The 16,340-nt window shown below is 41.6% G+C and overlaps 1 protein-coding gene across 2 annotated transcripts in view; it reads right to left on the bottom strand.

Annotated features, from left to right (window-relative positions):
* Positions 1 to 16,340, bottom strand: part of wwox (WW domain containing oxidoreductase) — a 117,841-nt gene that overhangs the window by 21,290 nt on the left and 80,211 nt on the right. The gene's annotated exons all lie outside the window — the stretch shown is intronic.

Raw genomic sequence — 16,340 nt, 5'->3', positions numbered from 1 at the left:
GAGGCCTTATCGCCACAGACACCGACATCTGCGGGAACCACATCAGAGGGCATCATGGGGCTGCTGGTTGTGATTGGTGGAGACAGAGAGTCAGAGGGAAGTAGGCATCACAAGGCTTCAACAGGGCTCTAACTTAGCCAGGAGTGACAGTCGGAGAGCAGGGGAGGCTTAACCAACACTTCCCATGTTATGACTGCTGCCCCAGGAATGGCAAAGATACATATTGGGTGTGAAATACGAATTAGACCAGTAGGGTTTCATCTGTATCTACTACTGAGCACAGAGCAGGAAAAAGTATGGTGTACGAACATCACATAAATATCAGTATCTATTAGAAAAAGTAAATATTTAAGAACATCCTTTCTGAAGTCAAGTGTATTTCTGCACAAAACAATATAAAGCGAAAAATAATTTTTACACAATTCTGATTATTCACTTAAAACAAAAGACACCTTGAAAACACAGATAAAAGGTACAGTGTAAAACAAAGGAATGGGTATAAGAACCGGTCTACATATATGCCCTTCAGCCCCAATGGAAGGCAGACAAACCTTGCTTGTGTAGGTTAATGTTTAACTTTCAGCACACACACACACACACACACACACACACACACACACACACACACACAGGGCCATATCACCAGTATAACAGCAGCCACAGGAGTAAAAACACAGTTTGCTCATTCAGGTATATAAGTTACAGAGGTGATCTGGCTGTGCGAGTGACTTTGCGTCCAGGGACATGGCTGGACATAAAGGGACATGAGGGGACATAAAGGTACACGGGGACGGAGAAACCAACTTGGCTGCCCTTGCACACAATCCCACAGAGACCACAGTCCCATCCGTCTCTCCTTCTCCATTTCCACTCTCGCTATTCCAACTCTCCCCTCTCTTCTTTCTCCTCCAACTTTCTGGTTCCTTCTTCCCATCCTCCCTCTCCAACCTCTTGGCGTCTGCCCTCCATCATCCCTCCCCTTATTTGTCTCAACCCTGCACTTGCTCTCGACCCCACTGGTGTCACTATTAGCTGCATCACACTGGGATCTCGATTGTTGAGGTATGGAGACAGAGTCAATGGAGCGTGGCACAGACAGACATCCATATACCCCCATCACCACTGCTTCCTCCAGCTCCCTCCTCTCTGTAATTCTCTCTCAGGCCTTTTCCCATCCCTTCCTGATCATTTGCTTGGAATGAGGCCAGATTGGATTTAACTAGCCGGACTAAATGTATTTTTTAAACATATTGTGAGCTATCCTCTGTAGCAGTTCAGTAGATGAAAAGCTACATACTAACTTCAAAATATAAAACTTGAAACTTTAGAATAAAAATTTCAGGCTAATAACCGTAGAGCCGTTCTTTTAGTGACAACAATGTGTAACAGAACCATAGCCTGTCGGTTATGTGACCTGCTCTTTGTCCCAGCTTTGGCAGACTATTAGACCTGGAGCAAGGAGTCAGAGAGGTGAGGCAGACGTGAGGAGGAGGCAGAGGTGGATCTATAACAGCTCTCCAAGCAAAGCGCTGCTCCAGGAGAGGTAGGTATGGATTCAACCTATCCCTCTCTTTTCTCTTACATTCTCCTTTTGTGTAAAGCGCTATGTGTGCAGCGTGTTTGCAAGAAGCAAGTGTGTGTGTGTGTGTGTGTATCTGCACCCTGTGCATGTGATAAGCCTGTGGTAGTAGTGGTCCTGTGAGGGACCTAAGGCCCTGTTCTCCTGATTAGTCATTTATCAGGCCTGGCAGCCCAGACCCGCCATAATCACTCTTCTCTTACCCCTCCTCCTTTTCCTCAGCTGATCCCCCTCTATCCCTCTAGATCTCCCCTGTATCCACCCCTACAACAATGCTCTCCATCCCCCAACACCAAAGTCAATATGGTGGTACATGTACATGCCTATCCACCCTCTACCTGCCTCTATTCAAGATGCACCCACTCCATCCACTTTGTCCTCTCTACTCACTTCTCTCTGTCCTGATGTGTCTAGCTGGGAGAGCCCTTTCCTTCTCCTCTTCATAAAATCCAATCCAATTTCTCTGTGTTGTGATTGGGCTAGAGAGGCAAAGCTGCAGCTAAAGACACATTTCCAATTTGTCTGTTTGAATTTTTCTGAGTTGGAGCAGTTTAATGTTGAAGAAAGAGAAGAAGCGTACATGATGAGAGGAAGGTGGGAGGGCAAGTGTCTTCTGGAGCGGTAGGAGGACTTCCCTATCAACCAGCACCACACTCCCTCGTCCTGCCATGTCAACAAGGAGGGATTAGGGTACCAGACATATTGAGGAGACCAAAATGAGTTAATGCAGTTAACCAGCCCCTTCTTCTCAACCTGTCTTCCCTCAGTTGGGAGAAATTGGAAAAGATGTCTGGCCTAGGAAAGGGAATCTAATCTGGACTATGCAGACCAGAGGATATAGACACATGAAAGGCCTGTCCTGCTTCCCATGCCTCTTTTCTCTTTCCTTCACCCTTCCTTGCCATCATTCCTGCTCTCTTTTCCCTATCTTTCTAAAGGGGAGGGGTGCAGAAGAAGGAAGGAGAGAAATGTGAAAATGAACATATACAGAGCCGGCTAAATCCAATATGAGGTTAAAAAAAATCAGCAAATAAAAAGGGAAAACTGAAGAAAAAATTGGGGTATAGATATGGGGAAAGAGGACAAAGCAAGTGTGTGTATGTGTGTTATCATGGAGCGTGACAGCTGTTTGAACCCCCAGGGAGATAACAGCTGGGACTCCACCACAAACACACACTCTTCTACATATCCCTCACTTCATTTCTCCTTAACTATCTCCGTATGCCTCCATCCCTGGCCTCATCTTTTCCTCCAGCTCCTCTTCTCATTCATTTAATTTTTATTCCCCTGCTCAAACTTCTCCGCTCGTTTTCTTTCAGCCTATTGATATGCTCTCCACTCATCTCTATGGATCCACTTGTTTTCTTTTTTTTTTATTCTTTTTTTGTGCAATTATGTTTTACATCCCTCTTTTCTCTTTGTTTCAGACAGATACAGTAGCAAGAAAAAGTATGTGACCCTTTTGAAATTTGCCTAAAATAATAACACAAAGAAATTCAGATCTTTAATGTCTTTATTGAGAACACAAAAAACAGAAAAACCTCATACTGTTAATAACCTCCAAAAAGCCAATTGGAGTCAGGCATTAGCATAAGTTCAGATAATTATGTTGAGGGTGTGGACTAGAGCTGCTTTGACTGACAAAAACCCCTCTAACTTTTTGAGTTGGCTCTACACAAGAAGAATACGCTTATGTGAGCCATGCCTCGCCAACAGAACCTTACAGAGGATCTGTGATCAATAATTGTTGATTTACATAAAGCTGGAAAGGGTTACAAAGTGATGTCAAAGACTTTAGAAACTCCCCAGTCTACACTTGATGACAGTTTTGGACTGTGGGTCCTCTACCAATAAGTGGGCGGCCAGTCAAAATGACCCCAAGAGCACACCAAACACTCAATGAGGTAAAGAGAGACAGCCAAAGATTTGAAAGCATCGTTGGAACTGGCTAACATCTGTGTTCATGAGGCACCAGTACGTACAACATTAGACAAGACGGATGTCTATGGCAGGACACCACAAAAGAGGCTAGTGCTTACTAAAAAAGGACATTGCTTCACGGCTGAAGTTTTCCAAAGGGCACATTGACACTCCACAGCAGTACTGGCAAAATGTTTTGTGGACTGATGAAACTAAGTGTAAGTGTATCAAAAATTCTTCAGGATAATGGTTAAGGTCAACCAGTTATTAATTCCAAGGGTTAACATATTTTTTCCACTAGCACTATGAGGTTGTATGGTGTTTCTCACAGACCTAAATACTTTTTCTTGCTACTGTATGAAAATCCAGTGCATTGCAAAAAGCATTGTTTCTTTCTTTATTTACATGATTTCAATCAAATTTCAACATTTTCATCTTTCCCTGTTCTGCTGAGGTCTGTTGCAGGGTTGAAAAAAAAAAAGAATTTAATCTCTTTAATAAATCTCCATGTAAACAAAGCCAGCATTAGGAGGACAGAGTTTAAACGGAGGGTGTCACACTACAATTACAAACCGTGGCTTTAACCACACCTCTCCCCCGCTGGCTGTGTCTCTTTATAGAGCAGTCTGTGTAATAGGGGCTCTCTTATAAAACACAGCGCCGTGTCACACACACATTACTCAGCCCACCACCCCTTTAAATGATCCAAAGATGTATGAGGCCATCTGTGGGCCGCAATTAAATACCAACCCCTTTAATTCAGCTGCATGCTACATTACCGCCCTCTGTCCAAAGCCCTGTAGACCAGTTACAGGATTGGCTGAAGTCACACAATAAAGTTAGTCACACTTAACATGTCATTTGTGTTTTTTCTCACAACTGACACAAAATGTATGCATTGTGTGAAAATCCTTTTAGAGCACAAATAAAAACTTGTTTTTGCTTTTAATAATTATTGTAGTATTTCTTATTATATTTATATTTGATGAGGACAACAGAAACATAAAAGGAAATTAAAACGTATATAATAAATCGTTGTACTTGAAATTCACAATCGTTGTACTTGAAATTAAACTTTAAAGTTTAACGCGAAATAAACTTCGGTCTTCAAAGAACAGGCCCGACAGGTTTAAAGAGAACATGATAACTGATGTTTCCTTTTCATGAACATCTTGTACATTAAGGACTTCTTCCTCTTCTCCCTAAAAATCAATTACACCTTCTTCTCCTCCTCCTCCTCGCCCGTTCACCAACAATCAGGAAGAGGTACATGAAATTAGTGTGCTGTTGAACACATGCTCCAGCTTTTTCTTATTTCATATCACCCCCATCTGATTGCCTTTCATTGTCAGACTCATAAAAGTCTTTTTCTGCTCCTCCTGTATGTCCTCTAGCTTCTTGGAGATTCTTAAAAAGACCATTCCCTGACTATCTGTCTGTCTCTCCTTCATTTTTCTCTTTTTCTTCCTCCGTCTCACTGTGCGCACATTGCCATTCCTCGTCCATTGACTGAACCGGCCTTGTCTCTGAGTGCTAATTGTCTCATTCTGAGGACTTAAGGATGCTAGATGGGCACTAGATGTGTTAAAGAGACAGACTGTGAAACCAGTGTGTGACTGGCAAATTACATCCTTGGCCTTTCTACGGTTGGCAAAGACACTTAATAAGCTCTCAATGTGTTCAACAGCTAGGTGAATAGTTCACTGGCTCCACTGTTGAATCTGAATCGCTCTGAAAAATGCTGCACAGAGCCTGTGCTCATGAGTGCGTATTTGTGTGTGTGTGTGCGTTCAGTAAGGTGCTGTTTGTATTCTCAGAGCAGTCGACCCGGCGTTCTTCTCAGTGACAGGATCGGGGCAGATCAGCGCTCACTTACAGAACAACTCACCTGAGGAAAAACTCTCCTCACAGTACACCACCCTTTTTCTGTTTCTGCCTTTTTACCCCTTTGCTCCTTCTCTCTCTCTCTCTCTTTCTCTGTCTCTGACCCAGACAGACATCCCCTTGAGCTACTGTACTCAGCTCTCCTTCTCCCCTTTTCTTTTTCAGTTTTCGTTCCCTAACTCTATCTGTCTCTTTTTATATCATGCTCTCTGTAAAGATACCCTGTGGGAGGGCAGTATCTAACAAACACAACCACACACACTGACTGTCTATGGTTGCACCGACACTGACGTGCATGCGTGTGCACGCATGCAGGCATCACCTGCATCGCTAACCTCCACTCCAGTTTTCACGGAGACCGGTGATGGGAATAAAAGATTCTCCCACTCTATCCCTCTTTCTCTCACTTTATGCACAAAGATGCACACTAACAAACAGACACACAAACGCGGACGAATCATACCAAATGCTCTATTTTCTGCCGCTGTGTGGTGATTTATGAAAGGTGTTTCTCACAGCAGGCAGATAGTGCTGTTTGGAATGCTTCATTTCATAAATCTATTCTCCATTCTCCTTTCTCTGCATCCCCTCCCTCTCCTCCACTCTCGTATTTCCTCTTTTCTCCCCTAGTGCAGGACTCCCTCAGCCTCTGTTGACACATACTGCACACTGTATGTGTGTGTACGAGTGAGTGTATGGATGGGGAGGGGAACGAGAGACATAAGTAGGCTTTGTCTGCAGTCAGGGTAATGATGCAGGAACAACCAAAGCCCCAGCAAAAATCCCACTCTCCTGGGGTCTTTCTCTCTTTCTGGCTCTGACTTTACTCTCCCCATGCTCACCTCACCCACCCACCCACCCACACACACACACACACACACCAATGTACACATACAGGCATGCCTGACACAGAGTCAAGCAGCGTTAAGTTGTGTAAACAAAAGTGAGACATCAAGTGTGATCCAACTCCCCAATGAAGCTGCGCATCCAACTAATAAACACACACATTAATAACTTGGCTTGATATATCACATTTATCAACACACACACACACACACAGGGGCCAGGAAAAACAGTGCTGTGTAAGGAAAACAGTTGAGGGATTACATATGTTGGAAACAATAAACAGACAAATATGAAGTAGAGTATTAGTAAAGTGACGTGCCCTTTGCACACTTTATTGTGTTGTACTGTAGATATCATTTAATTCAATAAAGGAGAGCTTTAGATTTTTTTGTAAATGTATTTAAAAGAAAACCCATTTAGAAGAGGATTCAAAGCCTTTGCTGTGGCCCCCAACATTTTGGACAGGTGCATGTTTGCTTTAATTATCCTTGAGATGTATCTAGAAGGTAATTTAATTGATTGCACATACAGTATCTTAACAGTATTTAGCCCCCTTCACACTTAAAAAAATAAAATAAATTTACAAAATAATAATTGAAAAAGAGTATAAAATCATTTCTAAAGCTCTGCTGATTCTCAGGAGCACAGTGGCAAACCAAATCTGGAGGTTTCTGTTTTTGACAGATATTAAAATCATTACAGAAAACTATGCAAAGGCAATCGAATGCAGGAACGCTCTCTGTGGTCTGGGTCCTTTTCAAATGAGCCTTGTGTGTAACTATGCAGTGAGATATGAATGTGCTCATTTACAACTGCTGCAAAGAGCAATGGACATGTTGCTCGTAGGACCGAAGTTAGCCTGCACCACAGCGTGTGTTTGTGAGCTCTGGGTTCCTCGTGACCATGGGTCATCAGGCAGTGCTGAACGTGGTGGGAAAATACTTGTTAAGCACAACTCTGCATCTACTGCAGTGCAAGTGTGTATAAGAACAGAGAATGCAAGAGAGAGAGAGCGAGAGAGGGAGAGTTGGGGGCCACAGTGTAGATAAGGTAGACTTGTTCCTTATTTATGTCTTATTATAGCTACAGCGGGGCCAGGCCACAGACACAGTCACTGGGGACACAATGATGAACTACTCGACAAGACAGCCTGCTCACTCCTGGGAAGACACACTCCTTCTATTCCCCACTCCTTCGCCTTCTTCTTTAACACTTCCTTCTCCCTCCAGTTTCCTGCTTGTTTTTAACTCTTTCTCCCTTTCCCTTCAACAACCTCATTCTGTCTTCGCCGCTCCTCCACCACAAGAACTCCGCAGTATCTTGATTCATCTCAACTCCTCTTCTGCTTTCCCATCATGCTCTTTCCAGACTTACTGCAACACATGGAGCAAGGAGGATGGTAGTGTAAACAGGGAGTAACCCAAAGGCGGTGCAGTCGGGTGGAACAGCAAGCAGGTGACATGATTAAGACATCCCCTTTCTCCCTCATGCACACACAGAGCACCTCTTTCCTGTTACACTCCCTCTGTTGTTTCTAATCCTCCCTTGCTCTCTCTCGTGGGGTGACCTGCAGAGGTGGATGTGACTGAGCTCATTACCTGCCTTAATGAGAAGACAGCACAACTGAGGCAGCAGCTGCAACTTACCTGAACACTGCACACACATACACTGGATCACATGAGAACACAAACAAATACATGCTCCTAACTACTGAGACAAGCAAATATACTTGATTACACCTCAGAGAGATAAAGTCTCAAAGTAAGATGGGGATAAAAGTGAGAGGTATGTAATGTCTCCCATGCTTGCTGCTGATACCACTGATTCTCAGCTGTATCTTAGTTGTTGTTTTATGGAATTACCCTTGTACCAACATGCTCTTCCTGTGAGTAAAGCTTTTTTTTGCCTGGTTCAGGAAAATTAATGTCTATGAGCACAATACAATCCATCATAGGCTGAAAGCAGAGGTCATTCTGGAAGTGATAGCAGGCAAGATAGGCTTCTCCTTCATGTACACACACACACACACACACACACAAAAGGAAAGGGTGTGTGTAAGGAGAATATAGAAACATGGGGGGCATAGGATCCTTGAATCCCTAAATGTTTCCTCTGTTTCTTTGACTTTGGTAAGCTAGAGATGGTAAGAAGAAGCTAAAGAAAGCACTTGTGCATATGACGCTGTAGACTCCCATTGCAATATCAGTATAAATACTTTTAAATATTTTTTTTATGTTTTAATCTAAGAAATCAAAGGAACATTTGTAATTTTCTTTTCATATTTTTATGTGATAATAAACCTGCACCTGTTCACTATGCAAAGTGCATCCACCTGAAATCACATGTTAGACATGCTACAGCATTACTACTTTATCCATGTGCTGGGTTCAGTGTGGGCTACAGGTGTAAACTGATGTGCATCACATGCAATGTGACCAGTGTGTATTGTATATAAGTTAAATGTTTATGTGTTATGTGGCATTGACAACTACAATACACTGCCTATTAAAAAAATGTTCATATTCATTGGACACCTTTAGCTTTGATTACAGCACACATCTGGTGTGGCAATGTTTCGACTAGTTTCTTCAATGTCACATTATTCCCATTCAGAGGTGCGTTCATTTCTAGCCAAGATCCTGTACTGATGATGGGAGAGTTGGACCACTGCCCAAAGTCTCCTCCAGCACATCCCAAAGATTCTGCAAGGGGTTAAGGTTTCATACCCAGGTCTATATACAGTACATGTGTGATATAGCTGATGTTGATTTTAGTTTATTCATTCTCCCCATTCTGTGTGTGTCATATTGGTTTTAGAGCATTTCCATCTTTTGATTATTAATCAGCAGTTTTGATTATTAATAAATTACTTTAATGGAATACTTCAGATGATGTGCATATACTTTATATGTAGTGTACAGTGTCATTACCGCATATTGGTACAAGTAGCATAAAGTCTCAGAGCTACATATTCTTATGAGGGATCAAGGGGAGTCAAGGCCACACAAATGTAGACACAGAAAACCAGCACAGTGCCCTTCTCATCCTCTGAACATGTAAAGATGTTGACATATTAATCACATGCATTAATTATTGACAATAGCTTCAATATGAAAAGCAAACATCCATCACCCTTGTCCTGTTTTAAATAATTTTTACCTTCCCTACATGGATAATCATATGGCTATTGATTTAGATACTTAGAGCACAAGGGCATATTGATAACACATACAGTGGCAAGAAAAAGTATGTGAACATTTTGGAATTTCATGGTTTTCTACATTAATTTGTCATAAGATGTGATCTGATCTTCATTTAGGTCAAGAGTATAAACGGTAAAAGTATGTGAACCATTTAAATAATGACCTAAGAAAAGCTAACTGCAATCAGGTGTTACCATAAGTTAAAGAAATTACTTTGGAGGTGTGGACTAGATCTTCTTTGACTGACAAAAAACCCTCTGATAGTTTGAGTTTGCTCTACACAAGAAGACTACACTTATGTGAGCTATACCTTGCCAACAGAAGCTGACAGAATCTAAGATCAAGAATTGTTGATTTACATAAATTATGAATTTACATAAATAACTGTGTCTGCATGGACACAGACATCACATCAGCCACAGAAGCTGAAGCTGTCCTGAATAAAATAGACTCTGTCACACAGGTGTTTAAACACTGTGCAAGGCTGACATGGAAAGAATGAAATGTAGATAAAGACAAAGACAGCTACACTTTGTCCAGTAAGTGGACATATGAGGCCCCCCTGTCTCTCTCGCTCTCTCAAAGATGGAGAGAGAGGGTGTTATCTGTCTGACACAGTGAAGGATGTGTGGTCAAGTTCTACTCTGATGCTCCTGCAAATCAGCCTTCACTGTTGTCACCTGGCCGACCGACGGTCACACATCACTGATGTCACCCTAACATGATGTCAAAAACCCCACACCCACTGCACACACAACACCAGATTGTATAGTTTCCTTTACTTAAGCCAATGACACAAGTCAAGAATCCGCAGAGCAATGAATGACAGCAGGTCTTAAACTATGTTGAGAACATGAAAAATGTTCTGCTTTGGTTTATGTTTTCTATTTAACCTTAACAGAAGGTGTTTTCTCAAGCATAAGCCACAAGGAAATTCACCAGCTGGAAGAGCTACAACACAGATTTTTAAACCAGACTTAAAGTAGATTTTAAAACCTGTAAATTTACCAACTTATCTCCTGATGTGCTGCATGGTGTGATTCATATTTGAAGAATAAATTGAATTAAGTATCTGCAGAATAAAACAAACAGGAGAGTATTTTAGGATTTCACAGTAGGCTTTTGTTAACTTGACCATTTTGTTCTACCTTATTTAGTAATAGTATATTTACAAGAAATCAATGTTCTTTAAAAAATGAAAAATAAAGTAATTGACTATAATAAACATTATGAGATGACAGACTCATCAAACAACTTTGAATGTTTTTCCTTTAATGGTCCCAGTGAAATACCCCATTTTTGAGACCGTAAGAAATGAAGTTATCACAGAGATACCATCATTTTACTGAGTGATGCTCAAACATCAGTAATCTATTCATGCTGGAGATAATAACAAAGATGAGAAGAAGTAGAGAGATCGATGCCTCCCTCCCCCAAGATCTATTGCTTTCTGATCGATTTCTCACTGATAAGCCTTTCTGTGATAAACCGCACTTCCGTTGTGATGGTTCTGCTGTTGAAGCCAGTGGTGAAGACAACGTAAGATACCTGAGTCGGACTGAGCTTCTGCTCACTGGATCAGTATATTTTATATGACAGGATCCCAAGAATGTGAAGAGAGTGTTCATAATGTGAGCAGCTCCGATTAGACGTAGACGAAGTATACACCTCACTGGGTCCTATGAGGACACCATGCAGAGACAAAGCCATAAATGTGACTTCTCTTAAATATCGTTGTAGATACTGACTATTTCAAAAGCATTAACTTTTTACTTGAACTTTATTGTTCCCAATGAGTAAATATGTGTCACAGCCAGGTAAAGATATTTATTTTACTAAAAACTAAAGCCTCTATTTGCAAACTCCATAAAATAATGTAGTGCAATAACAACATAATATAAAAACAAGCAATACAAAACAAAAAAAAACTTCTTTGACTTTGTATGGCTCTACTTTCAAGACTCTGAATCTCCTCTCAGTTGGGGCCAGTTCAAATTCTCATACAGAAGATGGAAAAGACAGACTGGGGCAGCTTGAGCATTTGAAATGGCTCTCCTCTGAAAAATATTAGATCGATTAGGCAGCTTAATGCCAATGACCACACTTTCCACTTTAACTACAGTGTATGATGCAATTTATTCCTGTATCTTAAGCCCACAAGATATCTGCTACACTGAACCTGTTCAGTGAGCTGTCCTTTAATGACAGACAGGGGCCAGTGGAAGCATACTGCAGATTCAACAAGGTGCGATTGATGCTGACACACTGACACAACACATGCTTTTCATGTGGGACAGAAACATGTGCAGGCTGTAAAAACAAATGCCCCAGCTATAATAACCATTATTACTGTTAAAGTTTAGTAGGTTTGCCTGCATGAGTATGCTGTATGCTGTAAGCCAGCATACATGAGCAAAAGCTGGGCTGAAGAAATTTCAACTAATGTACAAAACCACTAAAAGCCAGTCCCAGAAAAGGCCAAGCAACTACGATTGTATTAAATGATATTGGATTTATAAGAAATAAAGCATGCACAGTCAATCAAATTAAAGCTACATGCTGTCTAAAGTGCAGCTAGAATGTCTGTGTCCTGTGATTCATACTAAACATTAATACCATTCTAACCAATTGTGTTTGCAATGCAAATTACTGAAAACGCTACACTGCCCACTACAACATAGTAGTACCAGTCATGTATATCACTCCCCCAGTTCTCATATGCATCACACAGGACAAGTCATATACGCCGCCGCCCTCATGACAAGCCAAGCAACTACGATTGTATTAAATGATATTGGATTTATAAGAAATAAAGCATGCACAGTCAATCAAATTAAAGCTACATGCTGTCTAACAACATAGTAGTACCAGTCATGTATATCACTCCCCCAGTTCTCATATGCATCACACAGGACAAGTCATATACGCCGCCGCCCTCATGACTCCCCAATCTCCTCATCCCCTGGGCTCTTGTCTATGATTGGAATGAAAGGTAATGGTCCTGAAAGAGTAAGAAAGGAGACTTTCCTACACTCTTATCTCTTCACATCGACAGTCATTGGAGCAGTCTCCTGTACTCACATAAAGTCGTCCTTATGTCTGCACACATGCACAAACACATAGTGCATATCTGCTGCAGGATGATGGCAGAAACAACATTGGTTTAATTGTGAAACACATCAAAGGAAAACACATTTTGCATGAGGCATCTCAGAGGATGAAAGAGTATAGTAATAGTAACAGTTTTGTCTCTTTGAGAGAATATACATAAAAAAATCCGGAAAGATGTAATGCTAAACAGATACAAAGTAATTTAATAGGAAGTTTAAAATATTCATAAATATTGAATTAATCATTTATAAAAGATCTTAAATTAACTGCCGTCCTTGAAGTATTAGAAGTGAGGAAAGAAGCAGGAGAGAAAGTCTGTGATAGAGAAAGAGAATGATAAAGAATTAACCCTCTAGACATTTTTCCTTCCCTGTGCAAACATCTCCTCAGTCTGATGAATGAATATTCATGTTTGATCCAGACACGACTGCTGAACAAAGGCGGCGGAAGCCTTAAAACAGATATCGCTCTACTTGTGATGTAGAATCACGCGCAGACTCCTCCTGGAGGTCAGATTTATCCTGAATCACTCTGTCTGCGAAGATGTTTAGGGTGATACATCATTGATATACACAAAAATATCTGGACACCACGCTTTGCTGTGAGCCTTACGTTTCCCTGTGTTCCCCTGTACACGTCTGTGAATCTGTGTGGGACAGTGGAGTTAAGGACAGTGAAGGCTGCTCTGATCACATCCTCACCACTGTTCCCGCTGATGCAGCATCCTGCTACTGGAATCTAGCTGGTGACCTGAAACTATTCACTCACTTCCCCCGAAATCCCCCTGTGTTAGTGGAACATGCATGGGTGTGAATGTGTGTGAATAAGGGCTGAGTTGGCGTTCTGTGAGCCTCTCAGAGATAGTAGTGTCTTACAGTAGATTACAGAGGATCCAAACCATACGCCCACCAGGCTCAACTAGACCAGTGCTCTATTCCTGTCTATCCCACAGCATAAGGAGGATAATAATGAAATATAATGGGGGGGGGGGGACCCACATCTACACACACAGCATGAAGACAGATACACAGCCTCAAAATAAGGCTGACAACAGAGGGTGAACTCACCAGAAAGTTGGACTAATGCTGTAGCGTAGAGGTGAATATTAGATCAGTTATCAGTACTACGGCTGTCAGTCTGTCGGTCTGAATGTGTGCTGCATTCATCACGGCTCACACACTGATATGTGAGGGTGGAATCGTTCACACACACATAAGGATACAACACAAACACACGACCACTCTTCCACACTATGTGGATATGAATAACACTTCTTCACTCCTTATACTGAACAAAAGGTCAAGTTCACTTGTGGCAATACACAGAGCAGTATTTGAACTGATAAGCAACTGCATCTTGTCATTTAATCCAGATAGACCTGGACCAGGAATGCTGCTGTTACATGGTGTTGTAACCGTTTTTCTACCAGGGGGCTATCATCACTTTAATATTGACAAGAACCACTATTACAATGTGAAGTGATTCTGCAGATTTCATTTCCAATAAGTGCACACAGAGGGTGCGAAACTGCAAGGAAGCAAATCACTAAAAGAGCGAGAGAAAGAGAGTAACTTGTTTTATTCTTCTGACAAATGTTAAGTATGTGTTGTCAGCTGTGACAGGAAAACAAGAGGTGGGTGAAGAGGAGCTCAGGTTAGTTTAGATCTACATTCAGCTCATCTGAGAGAGCAGAGAGGAGAGTGAGGCGAGAGGGCTGAGGGCAGAGGGGTTAATAAGGCAGTGGGAATAATATGAGTGTTGGCAGCTTGGTGTGTCACTGCCTTCTAGCCCCTTGAAAGAGCAGGACACACACACACACACAGCAGGAGAGAAGGACACAGACTGCTCAGTATGCAGCCCTGACATTGTCCACATCTGATACGGGACATTAGCCCCTAACTCCCTCCATACACGGCTGCCCTTCACTTTATATTACTTTATGTTAATAGAAAAATATTACATACAACATCATTTGTCTTTGTTACCAACGGCACCCCACAACTGATTTAAATGCATGTGTTTACCTCTACAGACAGGTGAAGACAAGGGGAAGGGTGGGTGACTGACTGTGTGTGTGTATGTGTGTGTCTATGCATGTGTGTTTGTAATAGGGGAGGGTACAAATGCACACATCTCGCTCAGATTTATCGATCTTACCCACCTCTCACCAGAACCAAGCTGTAACACATATATATAGACTCAGACAAGTGTGCGTTGCTGTGCAGACGGGTGTTGAGTGACCTGACATCAACCTGCCATCATCCCCAACTCAAGCTGTCTACTGAGCGTGTTCTATTCAGAGACAAGGAAAGGTGTAGTAACTTATTTTCAAAACTCAGTAAAGTGTTTTTTTTATTTTCATATTACATGTGTTTACGTCTTTATGTTGCCTACTGATTGTTTCCTGCTGCATTGGCTCCCATTCTTTACTACAGTGCATATATATTAGATCAAGTTGTGTTTTTATGTTTGATTTATGCAATCCAAAACTTTGAAAGTAATTCTGATGAAGCTGTAACCTGTAGATGTATTAACACCATTTTTTAAACGTCCCATCAGTGTTATGTCAAATTTTGCTTTTACATTCCAGGTATTTAGGTTTAGGATGAGATGTAGGGATAAGACATCTGACGGACAGGTCGATTTCTGTCTCACACCACAGCGTCTCACCCCTGATGTCTTCTCTGACCAAACAGACTCATCTTGGTAGCACAGAGGTCACCTAAACCTGCCTGTCTGGAATTGTGTGTGATGTGTGTACATGGATGTGCGCATGTTGTTTCTGTTTGTTATTACCACATTCTCTGTGGGCTATAATCAGTGTTCCCATTAATCCATAAGTCAATGGATCAATGTTGGGCTGTGACTGAGGCTGAAAGCTCTCAACAGTATTGACCTGTCATTTGAAACCCTGGTAATCGCTGGACTTTAATGTAAATGCTGTCCTAACATCAGTCAATTGAACAATTTATATGTATGATGTTGTTCCATATCTGTAGAAGAAGCATGAACCTTCTGCTCCAGATGGAAATGAAGATTATTATTTTGACCTGTGTTTTTGTGGCCGTTTCAACGGTGCAAGGACATGCACTTTATATCAGAGCTATATTGCTGCAATGGGAGGTTATTGATCTTGCATGTGAGCAAATGTGAGTACATTGTCATGCATGTAAATAGTGTGGCATGGAGTATGAGTGCCTTCTACTTAACAACCATGCACTTTGTCAACTCTGGAATGTCAAAGCTCATACATTACACTGTTAAAGCATCCCATAACTCCACCACCCAGCACTAATGCCACAGCACACTAATACGTCTGTGCATCTGTGTGCTGTGCTTGTATGTGTGTGTTTATTTAGGCTCTATACACCTTTACTGCTGATTATGAATCCTTAGATTGATAGTTGGCGTTGACACAGTGTTTAATCATATTGGCATTTCAAAGCAAAGAAAAATGGCAGTTATGAATTAGTATAGTGAAATCACACTGGGGTCATCCATTAGCAGCAGTTCAGAAACTCAGAAGAGGTGCAACACTGAGGAACTACATGGATGGTATTAAAAACATACAAAACAATGTGTCTAATAGGTGCAGACACAAGTACTGAGAGGTACTGACTCTGTGTGATAAAACCAGTCAAAAGATAGCAAAGAGGTGAATTGTATGACCACGAGAGAAAACCTCTAGACCTGGCTGGGTTGTAGAAACCTGTCAGTATGAATTCCCTACTGTTCAGAGCTGTCTGACAAGTACATCATTTTGTCTGTCAGGTTCACATGTGCATACACAGACAGGG

This window comes from Anabas testudineus, chromosome 6, assembly GCF_900324465.2.
Source record: "Anabas testudineus chromosome 6, fAnaTes1.2, whole genome shotgun sequence".
Taxonomy (NCBI): domain Eukaryota; kingdom Metazoa; phylum Chordata; class Actinopteri; order Anabantiformes; family Anabantidae; genus Anabas; species Anabas testudineus.
This window is presented reverse-complemented; position numbering and strand designations above follow the sequence as displayed.